Raw genomic sequence first — 22,668 nt, forward strand, 5'->3', positions numbered from 1 at the left:
TAAAATTGTCACTTTTTGAGGGTGAGCAAAAACGCACCGTTTTTGTGTCTGTCCCTTTAAATGCAAATGAGCTACTGCTCCCGGCACAGTGGGTGGAGCTTCAACAGTTTGTGTCCTTTTACCTCACACAGACATGCACTGAACATTTCAAAAACTTTTATGTTCAAACCGGAGTCAGACAAAGATGGAGAGACTCAAGAAGAAGTGACAACATGTAGAAGCAACAGGACATTTCTTAATGGTTAGTTGATGAATTTATGTAGCTTATGTGTAGTTATCTTCTAGTCATTGATTAGCATATTCTGTCTTGATAATCTATAAATCGTGTTCAGGGGGCGGGGTTTATGTAAATTCTAGGGTTGTTGATGTCACTAACCCGGGAGGAATGTCGTGTAGTCCCAACCAGTCATTTGTTGTAGTCCTTAAAAAATGATTTCTTTAAAAGCAGATATCTTCCTTTGCTCTGAACTTTGAGAGTTATTACTTTGCAGATGTTGTTTATGCTCAAACAGCAACATTACACACTAACTAAAGTTAGAAAAGTGAAATCACAATCAACCATCCCTTTAAAAACCCTATTAAAACCAACATAACAATTTAAAAATAAAGTTGAATATTTTTCCTTTTCTTTATCATGGGCACTCTTGTATGGCGTTGACTTGAAAATGTTTTTAGCTCATTTTAGCTCACACTGTGGCTCCCCATCAGATTAAATGGGGAAAACAGAGAGAATACTGAGTATAGGAAGTCTTTCTAATTATTTGTGGATGAACCGGACAGACCGGTTTACAGGAAGCTGCTACTCCTGGTTTCAGCAGGGCTGGGTGATCAGTTATCGTCCAACTGTGAAACACTATGGGTTTTGCATTTGGGGGGGTCTCTGCATGCCTCGCCTCGCCTTGCCCCGCCTCAGAGCGAGGAATCTCACCTAGCGCTGCAAACGGACTCCAAACCGATGACGAAGCACTGTCAATGAACATCAGCCGAGGCATAAAAACGCCATGATTATGCGTCTGGGTTAAACTATGACAACTGGCGTAAGAGACATCCCACGCTTTCCCGCCTCTGCTGTCGCAAGGTGCACCTTTTACTGCCTCCCATTTAATTGATCTAATTACAGACCTACTCTGTCTCGGGTCTTTTGAATTCACCTGTTGTTGTGTGTAAATACCACCTCAGTCTAGCGTTACCATTAGTGCTCAGTGACGTCTTTGATATGTTAACTTCATTCAATACTGAAATGGCTGTGCGGCTCACGGACTCCAGGGCTCTATGATTTCCGCAATGCAGAAAACACAGACGTATTTTGGAATCCAGTCATAAAAATGGTATTACTGTGTAATGCTGAGTCACTTCACCAGCATTTAATTTGATAAAACTATCATCATATCAATCTGGTGCATTTTGAGAGTTTAAAATTAAGATCACATATTCATTGTACAAATTGAACATTGTAAAAAGTCTTTGCATTAACTTTAAAGTGGACTTTTTGAAGCGTCAAAGTTGCGTAGCTGTCAATTGAGGGACTGAAATCTCTCAGATTTCATCAAAAAGATCTTCATTTGTGTTTTGAAGATGAACGAAAGTCTTAAGGGCCTTACACACCGGGACGAATATCGGCGCGTGTTATTCGCCAGCGTTTTTCAACGCGTTTTTTGTGTTCACACCCAAGCGATTTTCGCTGACGATGAGCCGAGTGAACATGCAAATTCATTCCCTGACATTAGATGGCGCTTAATGTAAAACAGATTTTTTTCTTTTATCAAGATTTTTGTAGTCGCTGTCGCGTTTGTCATATAGTTCAAGTTCTGACACCAACGAGACCAGCAGCTCTACATTCATCTTGCCTTGCATCTTCCTCGTCTTATTTCTTCCCGGCAGTGTAGACGCTACTTGGTGTATATCTTCTTCGCCGTTACGTACGTGTGCTCGGCAAGACCGTTTTGTGTTTAAGCGCCCCCAAGTTGTGTTTTACTGTAACTTCAGAAGCTCCAGACACGTGAGCAAAAGCGCCAATCTCATTGGTCGGATAGTTTTTGACGCGGCGGGTCAAACCAAAAAAACGAGGCGTTTTTTAAAAAATGAAGCTTTTACGCGTGGCGTTTTTCGCGCCGGTGTGCACACTCACATTGGCACCCTTTGTTTAGTCACGAGGCGTTAAACGTTGGCGAATATCACGCGCGAAATTCGTCCCGGTGTGAACAGGCCTTTACGGGTTTATAATGACATGAGGGTGAGTAATTGACAATTTTCATTTTTGCATGAATAAACCCTTTAACTTTAAATATATAACTATTGTACAGTAGAATATGCTTTTCTAAGTAATAATAATAATAAGCTTTTTAAAACTTTTTCCAGAGGAAATATTACCGCCCTGGAACACACTGAAATTGGTGAACCATAAAATGGAATTTGGGGGAAGAAACTAGATAAATGTATTGTATTTGTTCAATTTTATAAATGTAATTCAATATATTAGATTAAATTAAAAATAAATGGTAAAATGGAATCCAGAAAAATTCAACATGGAGTTTGGGGAAAAGAGCAAAACAGATTTCACAGGTCCCTACTAGTCTCTCAGCCAAGCGGCTTGATTCCTTGTTCTCTTTCTTTCTTAACACAGCATATCATAGCATACAAGAGAACCTCCGGCACACAATACGGCTCACGTCTCCGCCTCGGAGGCACAAGCGTTCAGCCAAGTTGCAGCGTCCATTCCAGCTTGGTTGTGTTGCTGCCGCTTGCGTGTGTCAAGCTAATCTTTGGGCAACAAAGGATGCGGAGAGGAGGAATTTGTGTCGTGCGCGTTAAGGGAAGAAAAGATGACGAGAATGAAATCTTTTTAGCGTGTTGACAGATAAGGCTCATCCTTTCTGTGTAGTGGTGTTTAAGCCACTGTAAGCTGATTAATTAGTCATAATCTACGGGCCCCAGACTGAGGCGTAGCTAATGAAGTTAAGCGCCCAAATCACATCCCACTATTTCACTGCGTGGAATTGGATGATGATGGAAGCGATAGATGGACAGTCTTGAGAGTGTCTGCCCGATGGAGAGGATGGGCAGAGTGAACGGAGCATGTGGGTGAAGTGCAGAAAATTAGGAGGTTTTTGAGCTTTGTTTCAGAGAGGAGTGTAGGAGGCCTGCGATTTCTCCTCGTTTTGGAAGGCATTAGCGGTTCACTAGCTTTCACAGTGCGGGAATGTATGGCAATGGCAGGGCAGAGGGCCATGTTTTCCCAGACACTTCACCAGGGCTTTGCATGCATATTAACAATTTGTGTGTGAGAAGACAAATTTTAACCCTTTAAATGCACTTCATAGCTAGTGACTGGCATTTGGAAAATCAGCTGTCATCTACTGAGAATGTTGGACCTGCAGAAGGACTGTGACGTCTAAAAATCTTTTACATTTTTATTTGTCTTAAAAAATGCGCCAGTGAGGTATCTTAAAATAAAGATTAGAATTAATTAGTAAATTAAACAACTAAATAAAATGAAACAATAGCATTCTTAAGTTTTTATTAGAAATTTCTTTAATTGATATCTATTTATTTTTAATTTCATAACTACTTACAAGCATCATCTTATTTAAAAAAAAAAATTCTTCTGTTACTTGCTCAGTTTTTTTTGGGTCACTGAACTTGAAAGCACTGTTTTCTACATAAAAAAAAAACATAAAACGTCCCTTTTAGGACTGACATGGCATTAATATTAATAATAATAATAAATGATATACATAAACATACATTGTTTAATAAAAGTATAGTCTTTTAAAAAGAAAATCTTACTGACCCCAAAGAAGAAGAAAAAAAGTTGTCCGCATTGTTCATTGGAAAATTAATCATCAGTATCGGCATTGGTCCTGAATAAAGCAATGTCAGTCAATTTCTAGACGCAATTTTCTAGCCGGAAAGTTTTCCCTGCAGCAAGTGTTCTGTAAGTGCTTCAAGAGCTTCGTCTTTTACTGAATAAACTGCTAATAAACATTTACTGAATTACTGATAAACAAGTAGCCTATCTGTTAATCCGCTGAACCTTTCACACCACCTTTAAGTTGCTGATCACAGTGAATAGATGTTTTTCTCAACGACCTCTGCATGAACCGCAGCCAGTATCTGTTCCACCAGATTCCCTTCTTGGTTTCCTATTGTGCTTTTTATTCCTACTTTGCCTGGTTGTATCTCTCCCTCTCTATTTTCCTCTTTCGCTGACACACTATTGCTCCAGTTAGCTGCAGTTTGACCCATCCCCCCTGAATTTTACCCACATTCCTCAGTTCCTGCAGCCTGGAGCCATCCCAGTGCCCTTGTATGTGCATAACCCTAGACTATGTGCTTGCTCGCTCAGTGAGCAGTGGGGTGTGTGTGTATATATGTGTAGATGTTCCACCCCTGAGACCCCAGGGTAATTTTTGTGCTTCTGGAATGCTCAGTCTCATGTAATGACATCCACCAGGCCTATCAAATACTCTCCAGAACACTTAGAAAGTGTTATAGTGTGAATCCAGATTCTTCATTGCCTCACGCCTTTGCAAACACCCGTATTTAGTCACTACTGCTATTGCTCATACATATGGATTTGAATATGATGACAAGTTTTTAATTTCTCAATTAAAATTCAATTTGCTTTATTTTTGGTGGTATAAAATAAAACATGTCAGAGTAAAACAACTTTTCATATTTTATAATGAAGAATAATTTTTTTTTTAATTCTTATTAATATTTGAAATATTTTCTCCGCTAAATCAAGGTCATGTGGTACAACCAAAAAAAACATAAAAAAGGAAATGATATCATTATAGACTGGGCTCACGATGACTCTCAGTAAATCTCTTAAAATATCCGACAATCTGATTTACCCAAAAGCTTAATGATACTTATGCATATTTCATGTTTTATACCATGAATACATTTCATGTAATACAAGTTATATTACAAGCAATATTAATGATTTAGATTTGTACACTCAAATGTATTGAAGTTGCAAGGAAAATATATAACTTTTCACTTTTTAATATAGTCATTAAATATAAACTTTATTTTGAAACTTGAAGGGATTGTTAAGCTAAAACTGGTTCACAATGTGTTTTTGTACTTCTTGACGCGTGAAAATTGCGTGGACTTTCAGCAGATAGACAAAAATAAGACGCCATTTATGTTAAAAATATACACATCTTTTGTTTTCCAAAGATGAACAAAATTCGGTTACACTTTATTTTAAGGTGACCATGTTACAGTGTGATTATTATACATTTAAGTACCGAGTAATAATAATTAACTACATAGGGTTAGGTTTAGGATTATGTTTGGTTTAGGATTAGTTGCAAGTAATTATGGACAATTTTAAGTAATTACTATAGTAACTACATGTAACGTGCACTAAAATAAAGTGGGTTACACTTTATTTTAAGGTGTCATTGTTACAGTGTATATTTAAGTACTGAGTAATATTAAGCAACTACATGTACTTACTATAGGGTTAGGGTAGGATTAGGATTTGGTTGAGGGTTAGTTGCATGTCATTATCCATAAGTTATTGTTATTACTATGGTAAGTACATATGTAACAAGGACACTGTAAAATGAAGTGTTACCATAAAGTGTTACCCAAAATTCTTATAGTTTTAGAATGACACGAGGGCGAGTAAATGATGACAGAATTTTTATTTTTGGGCTCACTATCCTTGTAATCTAAATGAGGATGTGTACACTAACATGTATTCAAGGTAAATTAAACTTTTTTTTCTTTTTCTTGGTTACACCACTTGACATTTTGTATTATTATATAAACATTTCTTGAAAATAGTGTAAAAGTTATAAATTGCAACTTTTTCTAGATTAAGATATTTATTATTCTTTATTGTAGACACTCTTATTTACCATTGACCCACAAAACTTTTGTCTGATTGTATGATAAAACAGGCATTCGTCACAGTCATAAACATATTCATGATGCGTCATTACACTGCTTTGCTTTTAAGTAATGGATAATTACATGCACCACAATTACGTTGTGCCATGTTAATCCCTGCACTGCGTTGTTTAATTATCTTACAACTCCTCTGTTATCAAGTTCATCTCCCTCAAGTTTCACAGGCTAATTTAGTTGAAGCGAAAGACAAAGAAATGGTCTAAGCAATCAGTGATGCTCAAAGTTCTTGTGTTATTGCAACCCTGGGTGGTTCAGCGAGGCAGGCATTGTACTGCCGTTTAATCGATAGGCCGCTGTAGGTTAGATGATGCCTTAATTCAGAACGTAAGTGGCCTTGGTTAATTGCAGCCATCCGTTTGGTTGTTACATCAGGGTCGTGCTCGGGCAAAGTGTTTGCTAAAGGTAAAACGAGCTCTTAATGTTAATGGCTCCTCTCTCTCCCGCTACTTCCTTCCTTTTCCTGAAACCTCAAATCACCAGCTTTGCTCTCTTTAACGGTGTGTCTGCTTTCTGTTGTGCTCTTTCTCACCTGAAGCTTTTGTTTGCAAGCCTGTCTGTCTCTTCAACCTGTTTCTTCTCTTTCCTACCCAAAGTTTCTTTGTGCCTGTCCTGCAGGGGTCTGGAAGTGTGGTGGCTGGGTGGAAGTTGTTGATTAGACTCCAGAGTGCTCAGGGCTGTTTTTTTTGGCCGCCGAATGGACCGCGGGCTTGGGAAGAGTCGTGGTTCAAAGAGAGCTTGGAGAAAGTGACCTCTTGTCTTGTCTCACAGAGCTTGAGGAATGAGCTGAATTTCCAAACGCTGAAACCGTATCATCCAGAAACAGAGCACCACGGTTCAAAATAAAAATAAAATTGTGTAGCAAGTATGTTTCTAAAAAAAAAATGATCAAAAGCTAGGAAAAGGTTTTGAACCATTCCTTTTTGAATGGTTTTATGGTTTTTCTCATAAAGAATTCCTCAAACGTTACAGTCTCATTATGGCGGAGGAGTTGTACCGTGTGTGTACTGTGCAGTTTTTGAAGTATTAATATCAAATGTTTTTTCTATTGCGATTAGAGTCCAGTCGTCTCTCAGCGCTGTTCATGACCCTGAATGCCCTGTTTAATCAGAATTACAACATGTTTACTTGCCGCTCTGACCGCCTGCTCAGGTTAATATGTATTATCTGGATTAGTTAATATGTATTAGCTGGATCTACCCGCATGTGTGTGTGTGGCCTTGACCAATTTGTTCAAATTTTCTCAGAGCAAACTTTGTGCAACATTGGAGCTCACATGCTAGTGCACTTTCATCTCCGCTGGGTTTTTAGAACGCGTGTCAAGCTTGAGACAAAATAAATGCAAAAGACACGAGTGCAATGGTCAAACACGACCATATAGGGCAGGGGTGTTCAATTTTGTTCCTGGAGACATATCTATGTGCAGTTCAAATCCAATCCTGATCCAACACACCTGTCTTTTAATTATCAAGTGCTCCTGTAGATCTTAAATAGCTGGTTCAGTTGTGTTTGATCAGGGTTGGAGCAGGAAGGTAGATCTCCAGGATCAGGATTGGACACCCCTGATCTAGAGCATGCTTACATAGAAAAACAATGCAAAAGCAGTGCAATGTAATGCAGCGACGCAAGACGCAGGGCAAAACAGAGACGCTTCACTTTTAGAATGCTGTGTCAATCCTGAGACGCTACAGAAGAAGCGAGACAAGCACAATGATCAAACATGTCCACCTAGAGCATGCTTGCATTGAAAACGATGGAAATGCAGTGCAGTGGAATGCAACAGCATGAGATGCAGGGCAGTGGAATGGACGCTGCACTTTAAAAACGCTGTGTCACTCCTGAGATGCTACAAAAGATGCGAACACAAGGTGTAGAGGCGGCACACTTTTAGAACGGCATGTCACCCCCCGAGTTGCTACAAAAGACACAAGACATGAGCTTGTGTCTGAGGTGGTGGTGGCGCAATGGATAAGACACATGCCTTTGGTGTGAGAGACCTGGGTTCGAATCCACTGTGAGACACCAATGTGTCCCTGAGCAAGGCACTTAACCCCTAGTTGCTCCAGAGGCGTGCGACCTCTGACATATATAGCAATTGTAAGTCGCTTTGGATAAAAGCGTCAGCTAAATGAATAAATGTAAATGTAAATGTGAGCGCAAGGGTCAAACACGACCATCTAGAGTAGCATGCTTACTTAGAAAACAATGGAATTTCAGTGTGGTGGAATGTAACAATGAACAAAAATGAACAAAAACCTTGCAAGGTATAGAGGCGCTGTGCTCCTAGAATGACATCACGCCCAAAACTCGTACCATTAAGATTGTGCTTACATGGAAAACCATTGGAAGTGCAACAACACGACATCTAGGGCAATGGGATTCAAAAACCAAGGATGCTACAAGAAACAAACTTGAGTGGAATGGAAGAAACGCAAGGTGTAAAAACTCTAAAAAGTGCTTTTGAACGTTGTCGTGCAAAAGATGCGAGACGTGAGCGCAACAGTGAAACACGTCAGTCTAGTGCATGTTTACATAGAAAAACAGTTTGAATGCACCCTCAGAATGCCCAGCACTCAAGAAGTTCTGTGCATCGTTTCCCTGTGTGTTCATTTACTACAATTTGTGGCTCATTTGATTGGGCTTCAAGTTACCAATGAGAGTGTAGCATATTCTGCTACATTTTTAATCCATTTTACAATGTTTAAATCCATATTTTTCCCTCCTAAATCAATGTTTCTGGGCCTGGACAATGAACGTTGTATGACCAGCATTCAGACGCTGTATCAGAATGGGACAGATCTACCGAAGTTTGTAGGCCCAAAAGTATGCAAAATGACTCTTTTTTTTTTTAGCTTCCCTTGGCCCAGAGGCACTGCTAGCTCCTCTACCTCGTCTTCAATTCTCCCTTAACGTATCCCATCATCCCCTGGATTACCGTCCCTCGCCCAGACTCACTTAAAGACCACTACAAATCCCACTAGCTCTGCTAAGCTGTACTTACCGTGTCTAGATTGTTTTTGCCCCACAGAACCTTCCCTGAACTCAGCCAAGATCAGCGTGGCCTCTCAGTCTGTACTCCTCCTCTATCCTCCCTAGATCTGCAGCTCTGTCCCAGAAACTGAATGGTGCTGCCGTTCATCGTTGCCGAGAACGATACGATGAATTGCCGTTTTGTCCCTGCTACTCTCAATAACTGTTTGCTCTAGCAGCAGACTTGGCAGGAGAAACCGTATCCAATTTTGATTATGGATGACAGTGAAAGTCAGGCATAATGCATTAGTGCAGTTGCTTTAAGGTACAATATATAGGCTAAGTTCCCAAAGATTTTTAATTTCAGAGAAATTCCAGTTTTAAATAATGGCTCGTCCCTGGTCATTGTCGCCTGTCAATGACGTAATATCCGCGTTATCCCTGGTTTCATGGCGACAGACGTGGACAACTGCGTTACGTCTAGCGGCATGCTAACGCTGTTGTTGTTTCGTTCAAACATTATGGACCATGGCAAGCAGACTTTGGGACAAAAGGGGAAATAAAACGAGGATCAATATCAGCGTGGCGTTTTCGAGATGCCGAGAGCTCCACTTCCGCGACTAACTTCGATTTGACAGAGACGCTGCTCTTGCATGTACTTTATTAGACAAGTGAGCAAATGTACATAAAACGAATCAATGTTATATAGCTCAACATGATGAAATGTTAGAATATGCCAACAAAACAGCCAACAAACTAACACCTAGAATAACAACTTTCAACACACTCAAATGCAGTTTAGTGTGATAGTGTAACATTAGACCAAGTGAAACAGCGCTGCGTTACCTCACACGTTTAATTCGTCAAATAAACTGACCTGTGTGAGTAGTAATTCAGCACTTGCAGGTAACAGTTCGGTAGAATGAAAAGTCCTTATTCCTTTATATACACGGTACTCGCGTGTGGCGCTGATATCTGTGTCTCATTAGCAATCGCGACCTGCTTAAACAAGTTCCATAATTCCGCTTAGCGTCATCAACCTACGCCTTTGTTATTGTAAGAGGTTAGCGACCCCCAACGGCGAAAACAATTACATTTTATAGCTTTAAGGATCCCTTGCACTCTCTTTTGCAGTTTTCTGTGCCGTTCATTTCCTGTTGAAATTAGAAGCGGGGTAGTTTTTTTTTTTGTTTTAAATAGCTAATAGGCTTTGTTATGTACACAACATTATATTACTATAGCAAAAATGGTCAAATTAAAGATTTGCCTTGGATTAAGTGGACTAGCATTGCGTTAACTGGTTTAGAAAAGCTCTTTTTATTAAGTAGAACAAGATTTTTTTTTTGGTGACAAAAATGACAAAAAATATATTTCATAGCCAAAAGCTAAAATGGTCCAGTTAAACATGTTCCATTTTCTTCCCCCCCCCCCCCCCCCCCCCCCCCTCTAGTCTACTAGCTAATAGCATTAACTGCTTCAGGAAAGCTCATTTGACTATCTAGAAAACATTACATTATATTACCAAAGCTAAATGGTCTTATTATACGTTTCCCTTTTTGTTTTCAGTTGGCCTTTGATTAGCAGGCTAACAGCTTAGACTACTAGCATAACATAGTGTTAACAGTTTCTAAAAAGCTCTTTTGATTAGCTAGAAAATTAAATATCACATTATATTACCAAAGCCTAATGGTCAATTTAAATATTTGCCTTTTGTATTTTCAATTGGCCTTCGGTTAGCAAGCTTACAGCTACCGGTTTAGCATAGTGATATTTGGTTAAGCAAAGCTCTTTTGATTAGCTAAAACAAGCTTTTTAAATTACATATTTCATTATAATGTTAAAATGTTCAAATTAAACATTTTTCTTTATTAGTGTTGTCAATTAGCCTTCAGCTAACAAGCTAACAGCTCTGCCTTCTAGCTTAACATAGTGGCAACAGGTTAAGAAAAGCTCTTTTGATTTGCTAGAGCAAGATATCACAATAGTGTAATGTTTTTTATCATGCATTGAGGAAGAGAGATAGGATCTTGCCATGATGCATCACAGCCTTATAATTTGTTACATGCTAGTCAGGAATTATCAGGAGGGACTTCTTCAATCTAGAGAGCATTTGATTGGACAAATATTTGTGCAGTGCAGAATGAGTCTTCAATATTTGTCTTCAATGTTTTCATGAAAGAAAAAAGCGTTTACTGAAGCGTTTAGTTGCTAAATGCTAATTTTGTCAACTTTTAGATGTATACCTATAGCATATGGATGTTTTCAAACTATCAGACAAGGACTGAATGTCACAGAGCTACAATTTTGATTTCTTTGAGCGCAATTTGTGAACGGCTGCGTCGAGAACTTGCGTTCTTCAAGAAAACGTTTGTCTGTCATTTGCTTTGGTCACTTAGCCGCAGAGCACAGCTTTGATACTTATGCTGCTTAGCTTTTGTTGGCGTCAGTCGCAGAACTGCTTTGTACATCCTAGCTCCTGACGCACATACACACACACGTCCAATGATTGCCTACAGCGACGCGTCCTTTGCTATGCCCGAAACGCATCTCTCTTCTCTCATTCTGTCTCTTTTTCTGTCACTCACATACACATAGTTGAAAGAAAGAAGCCCTTATCTTCCTCACCAGAGACACTTCGTTCATGTGCCTGCATGCAAATGAATATATATTCAGTGTCCGCTCCGCTCACTTCCTCTCTCTCTCTCTCTCGTGCGCGCACACACACACGCACACACACTCAGGCGGATAGAAAAGCATTAATGTCTGTGTGTGAGGAGGGAGGTGCTGTCAGGCAGACATGCCATGGCTGATAAATGCCGCGGCTGTGTTGTCACTGCAGTCAGGTTTGAGTTCTTTTGTGCTCGGCGTGTAGCGTCCGCACCTCACACAAAGCCAGACTCCCAGAACGCCGTGTGTGTGTGTGTGTTTGTGTTTTCCTCTGCACGTCTTGTTTATTTTTGCCTGGGCAAGACCGTTTAGATAGAGCAATCATCCCATCCTCCATCGCTAACGCCTGTAGCCACATTTCGTTCGATCAGATAAGACGTAAGGTTCATTTGCCTGTGAAAGTTTTTCCTTCCTCCACTTCCCTCGCTTTTCTTTCTTCACACAACATTGAGATGTGAGGGCTCAGTTGTTCACAAAGCATGAAACATATTGTCTGCCTGTATTGTTCGGCGCGCTTGTTCCACTTCGTGATTTTTGTGATGATCTTTGGATGGGGTTATGAATCTGTAATTATTTTGAGTCTTGTCTCGTTTTCAAGATGTGAGTTTTGCATGTTAACGCAAGTACTTGCTGAATGCTTGTTTTACTTTATGGAGAAAAAAGTGGGTCAGTAAATAATTTTGCTGTTGCAAGATTTTGCTGAATTATAGAAGGCTTCTTAATGTAAAGATTAAGTGTTTTGCTGTGACCAACAACAAAGCTGCAGATGGATCTGTTTGGTGTTATGAGCGTTGCTATAGAAACAAAAAATTTCTGAGTCTGAGGACGTGATCAGCTCAGTAGAATCTCCAATCTGTCATTTTATGATTATGGTAATTCTGACACAACATGAACTGTAGTGAGCCTTAGAATTGTTTCACTCTCACGTCAGTTTTAATCAAAAATAATGTTTTTTATGTGTGTATAAATAAATATAGCATACAGTGCAAAAGTTCAGAGTTCATTTCATTCATTTTCATTTTCATTTTCAGTATTTAAATAATACTTTTATTCAGCAAGGGTGCATTAAATTGATAAGAAAAGTGACGTTAACCGTATAATGTTACATTTCCATTTCAAATAAATGCTGTTCATTTGAACTTTCTATTTATCAAAGAATCCTGAAAAAAGTATCACGGTTTTCACAAAAATATTAAGCAGCATAACGGTTTTCTATATTGATAATAATAAGGAACGTTTTATGAGTAATCAGCATATTAGAATGATTTCTGAAAGATCATGTGACACTGAAGACTGGAGTAATGATGCTGAAAATTCAGCTTTGATATCACTTGAATAAATCATATTTTAAAAAATATTTTAAAAGAATGCATTTCAAATTGTGTGATCAGGAAAAGGTCCACGAAACTCGGGTCGCCTTAAGCACAACAGTGCTATGTTGGCACGCTGCTCACGAGGCTATCGGCGCCAACATATTTTATTAATTTTTTTGCCTGACAGATAAAAGTCTGATCACTTAGAAAAGTAATAGCAAATCTGTCCTCAACAAACTGCATGCTTTTAATGATCATTTAGCCTATGTTGCAAAGTTTTATACTTAACTGACGTCTTAAAGATTAAAGTATGAGCAACAGTATTGTAACAGTGTGATGCTTTCCTTGGCAAACACAGTGAAAATGCTTTAAAGGAGACATATCATGCTTTTAAATCGTTCCTTTTTACATATAAATCAGACATTTGTAGTCTATATAAAGCGGAACTGCAATGCTTGGGTCTGAATTCCTCATTATTATAGCTCCACAGGCCCCTTTTCTACCCCTTTTCTGATGTGCGTCTGAGAGCAACTCGTTTTGGTGCGGTCTCTTTAAATACAATTGAGCCACTTCATACCCCGCCCCCTCTCCAGGTTGTAGAGGTGACACTCGGTTCAACTCCACCCCGTTCGGCCATTTTTGTAGTTTGATAGCAGAGATACGATTATCTAGCCGCACAGAAACTTTTTATTCACACGTTATTAACAAAATGTCAACAACGGAAGACTTGTCCAGCCAGCCTTACATGTTCGAGCCAGAGTCGGAGCCGGAGCGAGATGAAAATGAAGACGACGAACCTGCAGAACAACGTCTTCATATGGATGTATCGCAATGGTGTGTTACTGTATTTACACATGAAACTTTGGTCTTCCGACCTTTTACCACCGTGTCGATTTATTTTGATTAATATGTGCGAGGGAGAGAAAGCAAGACAGCGTCTAGTTTGGAGACGGTGTCTTGTTTACATTTTCGCCTGGCTCCGAAGAGAGAGAGAGTGCGCGCGCGCGACCGGGTCTCTCTCTCTCTCTGCTCGTTCTTTCAGTTAAACATGCGCCCTGTCACAAGCGCGGCAGTTCATCTACATTAGACGGTGTAATGAAGCGTGTGGGTTACTACATCCAACAACCGAACATTTTAACTTACCCTCTCGTAACTTCTGCATCTTTTAGCTTGGACTACAAAATTGCAGCGAGAAATAAAAATGGCGGTTTGCTCGAAGTGTTGGGCTGGAAGTCAATGTCCTTATTTGGCAGTTCCGCTGCAAATACTGTGACGTAATAGTTCACAAAACATCATAGATAACAGAAAAATCGGAACAGGTTGAAAAATAAGGCCAAAACAGAATATAAAGATATCAACGAAGCACCTGAAGAGAATAATTTCAACTTTTCTGTACTTCTAAACACTCCAAATATACAACAAAATGCATTTAAGGGCTAAAAAAGTGGATTTAGCATGATATGTCCCCTTTAAATTTGTTATTAGTACAAAATGTGTTTTGAAAGTTTATATCTTGGAAATATAGGTTGTGGTGTAATTCACCCTGGAAAGGTAATATTTAACTCAGGATTTCAGAAGACGCTGTGTTTTCACCATAATATTGTAATTGATATAGTAGCTCTCAAAAAATCCATATTGTTCGGACCCGTTTACATGTGTAGTTTAAGATTGATATGTGCCAACAACCGCCATGATGGCGAAATAGGAGCAGGTATGTACACGCACATTTGAGTTGAGCGGTCGAACAGGATCAGCTGTATGAAAATGGAGAAGCCCCTGAGGTATTCCTTACATCTCGCAGGAACACAGCAATGCTTGTGCTTTTGCCTTACAAACAGAGAGACTCTTCACTGAATCCTCTAGTTCAGCTTCACTAAACCACAAACACTGCAGAACACTGATAATGATAAACGTTCGGCGGACATTTAAGAGGAATATTTCGGCAGATGCTGTTGTCTGTCTCACACAATTAGCTGAGTAATAGGGTGTGTTCTTGGGGCACGATAGGGTCACCTGAGTCAGATTAAGCTTGCACAGGAGCAGCAGAATCTGTAATGTGAATTTACTGATTCGTAAAGAAAAATAACAGCGAACATGCAGTCACGTTTTTTTATTGCGATGTATGAATTCTGGACCGTGGCACCTTCTAGTTAGCTGTCTCGCTGCATGACGCCTACTAAAGTTTCAGTACCTATTTTCAAAACTGTCTAGTCGGCGAGTTGTATGAACGACTAGTTGACTAATCGGCCTTAAGGGCGTCCTGTATAATCAGACTGTTTTTAGGTTGACCTTATCGTGATCAGACTCGTTTTTAGGGTGTGTTCACATACACTACCGTTGTGTAGGAATGGTCTTCATGTTCATTTAGTTGATCAAAAATACAGTAAAAACAGTAATATTGTGTATATTTTAAAATGTTATTTATTCCTGTGATGGTGAAGCTGAATTTTCAGCATCATTACTCCAGGCTTCAGTGTCACATGATCATTCAGAAATCATTCTAAATATGCTGATTTGCTGCTCAAGAAACATTGTTTATTATTATTATCAATGTTGAAAATAGTTGTGCTGCTTCATATTTTTGTGGAAATCATGACACTTTTCCAAGATAATTTGATTAATAGAAAATGAAAAACAGCATGTATTTGAAATAGAAACTTTTGTAACAATGTAAGTCTTTACTGTTACTTTTGATCAATTTAATGCATCCCTGCTAAATAAAAATATTAATTTGTCTTAAAAAAAAGAAGAAATCTAACTGATCCCAAACCTGTGATGTGTTCTTGTCTTCAAAAAAAATGCAATGAAATTGAAAATATAAAAATTAAAATTTCTTCATGTTAAAAATGCACAGCTGTTGACGGAATGGTCATAAATGGTGTATAGCAGATTCATTTTAAGTTGCTAATATTCAGAGAAAGTTAAACAATGCAAACTGTCCAATAGCTAAAGCTCAGAACGCTAATTAAAATACAGATGGTAAAATATATTTTTTAACAAACAATGAATATACTAGGACACAAATATTTTAGTAGAAAAGGCAGCTTATTTTAATCAATACATTTGTACATGAGTTATGCATATATTTATAATCTGTCTTTAACATCTTCCTCCATCTTGTCTTTTAATTTTTTATATATGAGCTCATTATAATGCATTATTGGGATATGAACTGTACAGTAATGCTATTGTGTATTATTTTGGCCAAACAATTTATCCCAAAAGGCAGCATAAGATGGTTGCCTACTTTCTAGAACAGCACATCAAAAGTGTGTCGGCTTTACAGGTTTTGGAACAGGGCTTATGTCTTGTGTCTGTTTCCTTTAATTTAACCTTTGACTGTATTCCTCAGTAGAAAGTGTCTTACCTACCAAGCAGAGCTAGGTGAGGCATTCATGATTTAATTGCATTTGTAAAACCTGTGTGAAAATGTCCTTGGCTTGTACCCTGAAATGCTACAGGCCAGGGTGATGGAAAACGCTTCTTCCGCTTTACTGTAGTTTTATGGCATGAGTCAGTGTGCAGTCTTTTCAGACCACCAGAGTTTTTATTTTTTATTAAGTAAAGTGATGTTGAATAGAGTAATTGCAGTTTGCTTGAGAAGCAAAAAGAAGCTTATTAGAGTATGTGGAGGAGTAGAATTGTTAATCAGGATTGAGTCTGCTGCTATATTCATAGAGCGTTTGAGTGGATAAATTGGACAAGCTCATAGGGGATAGATGGGCATTTAGCTCAAAGAGATGTCTAAACATCAAGTGCTGCGTATTTAGTAGTGCTTTATAAATGCAAACATCATTCATTTCCTCAAAGCCCTTAATCTTAAGTAGTAATCTTTGGAGTGTAACTCGTCCCACATAGTTCGCGCTATTAATACATCAAGTCATCCGGCTTGTTGAAAAGAGGTGTGATGATACTTGTGACCAGGCGATAAAACAACATTGAATAACTGTATTAACCCCTGGTAAAGAAAGACCTTAGTAACTGCATAGCCCACCCGAAACACTTTGGGTATTTTGCGCAGCCAAGCACTACTCACATTTTCTTTTGGTAAATTGAATATAGTGAAGTTTTATGTTTGTCTGATTAATTATGGGTAAAATACACTGGAAAAAATTGATGTAGGATTTACATTGAATTTTCTTTTTAAATTAGAATTTTCACTCAGAAATTGCTAGTAAATTTCGCAAATAATTACAAAGAAACAGTGAAATTTGGGAAGTAGAGAGACTAAATTTGTATTTTCTTGTAAAAATAATGTTTGTTCTATTTACAACTTTGAAAAAATATATTTTTTTACAGTATGCCTGGCTATGAGAGAAATATTGTCAATTATAAATCCCTCATAAAAAAAAAAAAATCACTCATTGATCATAATTAGGGTTTTTCTTCATACATACTTCATGGGTCTGAGAAAACGTCATACATTCACTACATCTTGTAGTCTTTTTCTGTTTTTTTTATTATTATTATTCTTCCAGTGTAGCTTATTGATCTTATGCTCTTTTAAAAACCTGACTCAAGCTAGTGGTTTTTCTGAGTTTGAGACTCCTGGGTCGAACCGCTGAGAACAATTTCTGACTCAACATATATTGAACTGTACATTTGGGTTCTGAGAAATTCCTCTCTGTGCAAGCCTACATTTTGTCCATTTCCTTTAACCTTCACATTATTGTTGTGCCGTTTCTCTAAAGTTCCTCATTTGTGCAGCTGGATGCAGTAATGGATGAAAGTGCACTTAGGGCTCTGCTGCTCTTGTTCTCTACCCATTTCTGACATAGCGTTTGCTCACAAAGTGCAGTGGGAGCAGTGGGTTATCTGGCCTAATTCGTTTATTCTTTTCTCTCCAGCCCTTACTTTTTTCCCCCTTGTCTGAGAGTAGATTTTTATCCAAGTCCACTCCATTCCTCTCTGGTGTACTGGGCATTATGAATTAACCCAGTTGAAGGTCATTTTAGTTAGAGAGTCTCAGAGCTCGAGTGTAATTTACGTTATCTCGCAGGAAAATCTAAGACCTGTCAAGTCGCCCCTTTTGCCTCTTGTCAAAGCTTGTGTTAAAGCACTCAAATATATCTCCATGATGAAAACACTCAGCTAAATCAGTCAACAGATCACATGTGGGAATCAATGGATGCTAGGCGGGCTGAGGGAGAGGAAGACGGGGTAGTGTTGGTTAACAAATGAAACCAGATTAATAGATACGTGGATTATAGGGTGTTATCCAACAACAATGTTGGGCTGTCTTGACACTGAAATTTGAATGGTCCCGATGCCAAAGACTTTTTTCTCAATTCTCTGTATCTGTTTCGATGCCACAGCCGAAACTAGTATACTATTGAACACACTTAAACAAATTAATTGTAAATGTTATCAAGTTAATTACATTTTTTATTTTAATTTTAAATGCATTTTTTTTTTATTAATATAAAACAATGTAGCTTTCAGTCAGGAATAAAGAACAAACATGCAAAATATAAACAATAGATCAAATAAACAAATAGAAAATGTATTTTAGAACGTTAAATATTATACATATTAAAAAAGTAAAAAAATAATCATACAACAAAGCTATGTAGTTAAAACAATGGCTTGTACCCTGCAGTCAGTAATAAAGAGCAAATGAATAAATTGCAAGCAATAGATCAAGTTGAAAAAGTTATTAAAATAATATAAATGTAAAAAAAAAAAAAAAAAAAAAATACTTTTATCATACAGCAAATTAAATTGAATCAATTTCTTGAAGCCTTCAATGTGTAAAAAACAACGAGAAAAGAAACGGATTACAAGCAATAGATCAAGTATTATAAATTTAAATATTAAAAAAGTTTATAAACTATACAACAAAGTTTAATTAAAGTAAAGCTTTCAGGTGATTACTCAAGACAAGTAAACCTGTAATAAAATACAGGGCAAAGAGTAAGATACAAATAAAGTAAATAGTTCTTGAAGTTTTTGCAGGGATCTAACAGCAGTATTGGATGAAAAGCGGTGTCTGTTTTTCAGTGAAATTACTGTAATTTTTGTAATAAGCAAACAGTAATATTTTCATTGTGGCTTGCTTGACCTAAGTGACCACCACATTCGGGTATCTGATTCGGTTCTTCTGTTACTATATTTACAGTGGACTACAGCTCAAAGTCAGTAGCCTACACTCTTCATAAAATGATTTATGATTTAGTTAATCAAAAAATTACTATTGTTTTGCATTAATAAGAGCAGTAACTAATATTATTACATGTTTTTTTCTTTGAAATGCACATTTGACAGTAAAGCACTGAGCTTGAGTTAAGATGCAGATCAAATGAACTTTTATTGACAACAGTAACAAGTAGGCTAAAACCCAAATTTTTATAGGGAAAGATTATAATATTTTATTATTTACCTTTTTTTTTTTTTTTTGGTCATAACATTAAAAATAACATTTAAACTGGATAATATTGAGATCTTTGAAGTGCTGGAAAAAGTGTGAAACACTTGAAAGTCCTTAAAGTGCTTGAAAGAAACCTGAAATGAATATAAAATCATTCAACTATTTCCGCTACAATAGCTTTGTTATAATTAGCGTTACTACATTAAATCCATGGTGAATGTTGGTGATTTGTAGACTGAAAAGCCTTCTGTTATCTATAGTTTATAACAGAGAATTCTGCACTGAATTTGAATGCTTCTCACTAGATCTTGCAGAGATGATATTAATACAAACGCTTTCTCAGTGGATCTCCCTAGTTTGTAGTTTTGATGTTTTTCATATGACAGCCCTATCAGTTGCGCCAGTGCGACCTCTAACAAAATGTAGGAAAAAGGTAGCAAATGTGACCATGTGGTCGCAGTCTGGAGCCCTGGTGTAGTGAGTGATCCTCTGTGCAGAGGGCGGAAAAGATAAGTCACAGTGTCTCAATTGCCCGTTGAATGAAGATTGGTTGTAAAGTGGCGGGAGATGTGGTCAAGCTCGCGCCTGAGAGGGCCTGGGAAAAAGTGGTGGCAGCGAGAGGCTGTGCCAGTCATGAGGTTGTAAAAATGCACATTGTAATCCAAACAGGAGGGCATCACATTAACACAAGTTAAAGGTTTTCATTCACCTTTTTCGAACTAAGTCATATGTTTGACTCCTCGTAGAACTACTCTCCGAGGTCCCTTCACAATCTGGCCAGCGGAGCCCGCATTAACACTTTCAGCCTCCGTAGCCCTTCAAGCTGCTGTTTATTCTTCTGCTTGGCCGCACTGTTGGCAGAGGGTACCACTGTGCTGTGAATGTGTGAGGTTTTCTTGCGTACAGATAGTTTATTCTGCTGCTTTCACGCTGTTTGGGACTGGAACAGAACATTGGAGACATGTGGCCGTGTCCCCACCGCCTGCAGTGAATCGGATGGTGATAGTCCACTACCTTCTGAGGGTAGACGAGGGATCGTGGGGTGCTTTGGTTTCTTGCTGAGTGTCTTAAATTGAACTCTAGTGGGTTTTGACACCTGATGGTCATGTAAACACTTCAGCACTTGTCACTTATTTAACCCACTGAAAATCCAACATCCACCTTAGATCTCCTTTGTAAAACAAGTTGCGATGAACGATTCGTGAATGAATAATTTTTTTGAGCCAAATCTTTTAAAATGAATTCAACTGACTCAATGATTAAAGGTCTAGGCTAGTTCACCAAAATATGAAAATGCTGTCATAATTTAGGCTAATCGCCCACATGTCGATTCAAACCCTTAAGTATATTTAGGCCTAGTTCATTTGTTTAACCAATGAGGTTTTCTTTATGCGTGTCACGCAAGCACATTTGATCTATTAAATCCAATGAGGTTTATTCTTGTGTGTCAAGCAGCTAACACTTTTAACAACTCCCTATATCAGACGATTATCAGTTTAAAGGGGGTAAAGTTTAGTATTTTTGTGTTGTTTTATGGTACTTAAAATCTACCATTTCCTTTTTTTTTTTTTGGGAAACTGTTCCCTAAATCTGCATAGTGTCATCAGAACCAAACTGAACAACTTGTCAGTGCTAAATTATATTTTCAGCTCATGTGATTGGCTGTGAATATGTTAGTAGTTCTGTGATACTTAATGCGAAAGTGATGGATTTCAGAGGAACGACTCTTAAGATCCCTGGGAATGTTAACAGATAGCCACGTGTTGTTCGGTTTTGCTAGCGGCACTCTAAATTTAAATGTGTTGGTGTGAATAGGCGTTTGGTTCTTCAGGTATATCCGATAGGCCCTTCACATCAAGTGCAAGGTTGGACATCTGCTGATCTGCTGTTCTGAGGAGTCTGAGGTTACTGCCGCCCATGGCTGAGTCAGTGCAGGCAGGATGGGGCTAATGGCATTCCCCGTCTGAATGCCCATTTAAAATGGACGAGCAAGCACAAAACCCTCCAACCTCTGGCTGCCTCAGGGCTGTTTTTGCAACTGCCAAAGCCAGAGGCGAGTCTGACCAAGGAAGAAAAACACACACATATTCCCTCTCTTGTTTGTGCGAGCAATCTCTCTCTCTCTCTCTCTCTCTCTCTCTCTCTCTCTCTCTCTCTCTCTCTCTCTCTCTCTCTCTCTCTGTCTCTGTCTTTTTTGGCAATTAACTGTTTCCTTGGGTGTCTGGTTTTGGCAAAACAGAAAGTGATGTATTACAGAAATGAATGAAAAAAGAAATCATGTTTCAAACGTGTGAATTTCTTTCTTCTGTGTAACACAAAAGGAGAACTTTTGAACACTGTGCTGGTCTTTCTTTTCAATGCAATAATAAATTCGGACCAAAGCCTTCAAGCTTCAGAAAGGATGCAAAAAATTATCATTGGAAATCTACTGAAGTCGTACAATAGGTTTTTGATTAAAAGACTGAAACTTAAAGGGATAGTTCACCCAAAAATGAAAATTCTATCATTAATTACTCACCCTCATGTCGTTCCAAACCCGTAAGACCTTCGTTCCTCTTCGGGAACACAAATTAAGATATTTTTGATTAAATCTTTCTGACCTCTCCATAGACTGAAATGTTATTACCACTTTCAAGGCCCAGAAAGGAAGTAAAGACATCGTTAAAATAGTCAGGTTCAACCTGAATGTTATGAAGCGACGAGAATACTTTTTGTGCGCAAAAATAACGACTTTATTCAACAATTTAAACAATTTATGATCTTCTGTGTCAGTCTCTGATGCTCTGAACGCCGGCTCATTATTGCACCACGTGAACAGCGTCAGAGACTGACACTATTAATGACAGATGTTTCATTTTTGGGTGGACTAACCCTTTAAGTTGTTATTTTGACCTTGTAATTTGTAATCAAAATGCATTTAACCCAATCTTCCAATGAAACAACAGACTTCTATATCTGGTAACATATGCCGGACTTCTCCAATCATTAAGTCTGCTTAAACTCCGTACTTCTCTTCGACTGCAAGCTCGCATTCAGATCTACCTCTAACCGTTCAACAACTGATGCAGAGAACCAAGTCCCCACCCTAATTTTTATTTCTATAATCCGCTCCACTTGAATGAATGTCACAATACTGAAGAAAATATCGCTACTTCGTTTTCATCACAACTTGTTTCTTTTCAATCTGTTCCTTACACAATGCTGACATATAGCTTCAGAAGTCTTTGTTGCACATCAGCTTTTGGAGCTTGAAATCCTCAGTAGCCTTGTAATTGATGTAAAAGAATGAACAGTACATTCTTCAGTATTTTTCCTTTTTTGTCATATGAAGCAACATGAGAATGGAATAGAATTGAATTTTCATTTTAGAGTGAACTAATCCTTTAAAAGAGGCTGAAAGTATTTGATTCTTTTGGTCTTTTTTTG

The 22,668-nt window shown here is 38.2% G+C and overlaps 1 protein-coding gene across 1 annotated transcript in view; it reads left to right on the forward strand.

Moving 5' to 3' along the window:
- arhgap35a (Rho GTPase activating protein 35a) overlaps positions 1-22,668 on the forward strand; it is an 83,955-nt gene that overhangs the window by 20,544 nt on the left and 40,743 nt on the right. The window lies entirely within an intron of this gene.

This window comes from Squalius cephalus, assembly GCF_949319135.1.
Source record: "Squalius cephalus genome assembly, chromosome: 11".
Lineage (NCBI taxonomy): Eukaryota > Metazoa > Chordata > Actinopteri > Cypriniformes > Leuciscidae > Squalius > Squalius cephalus.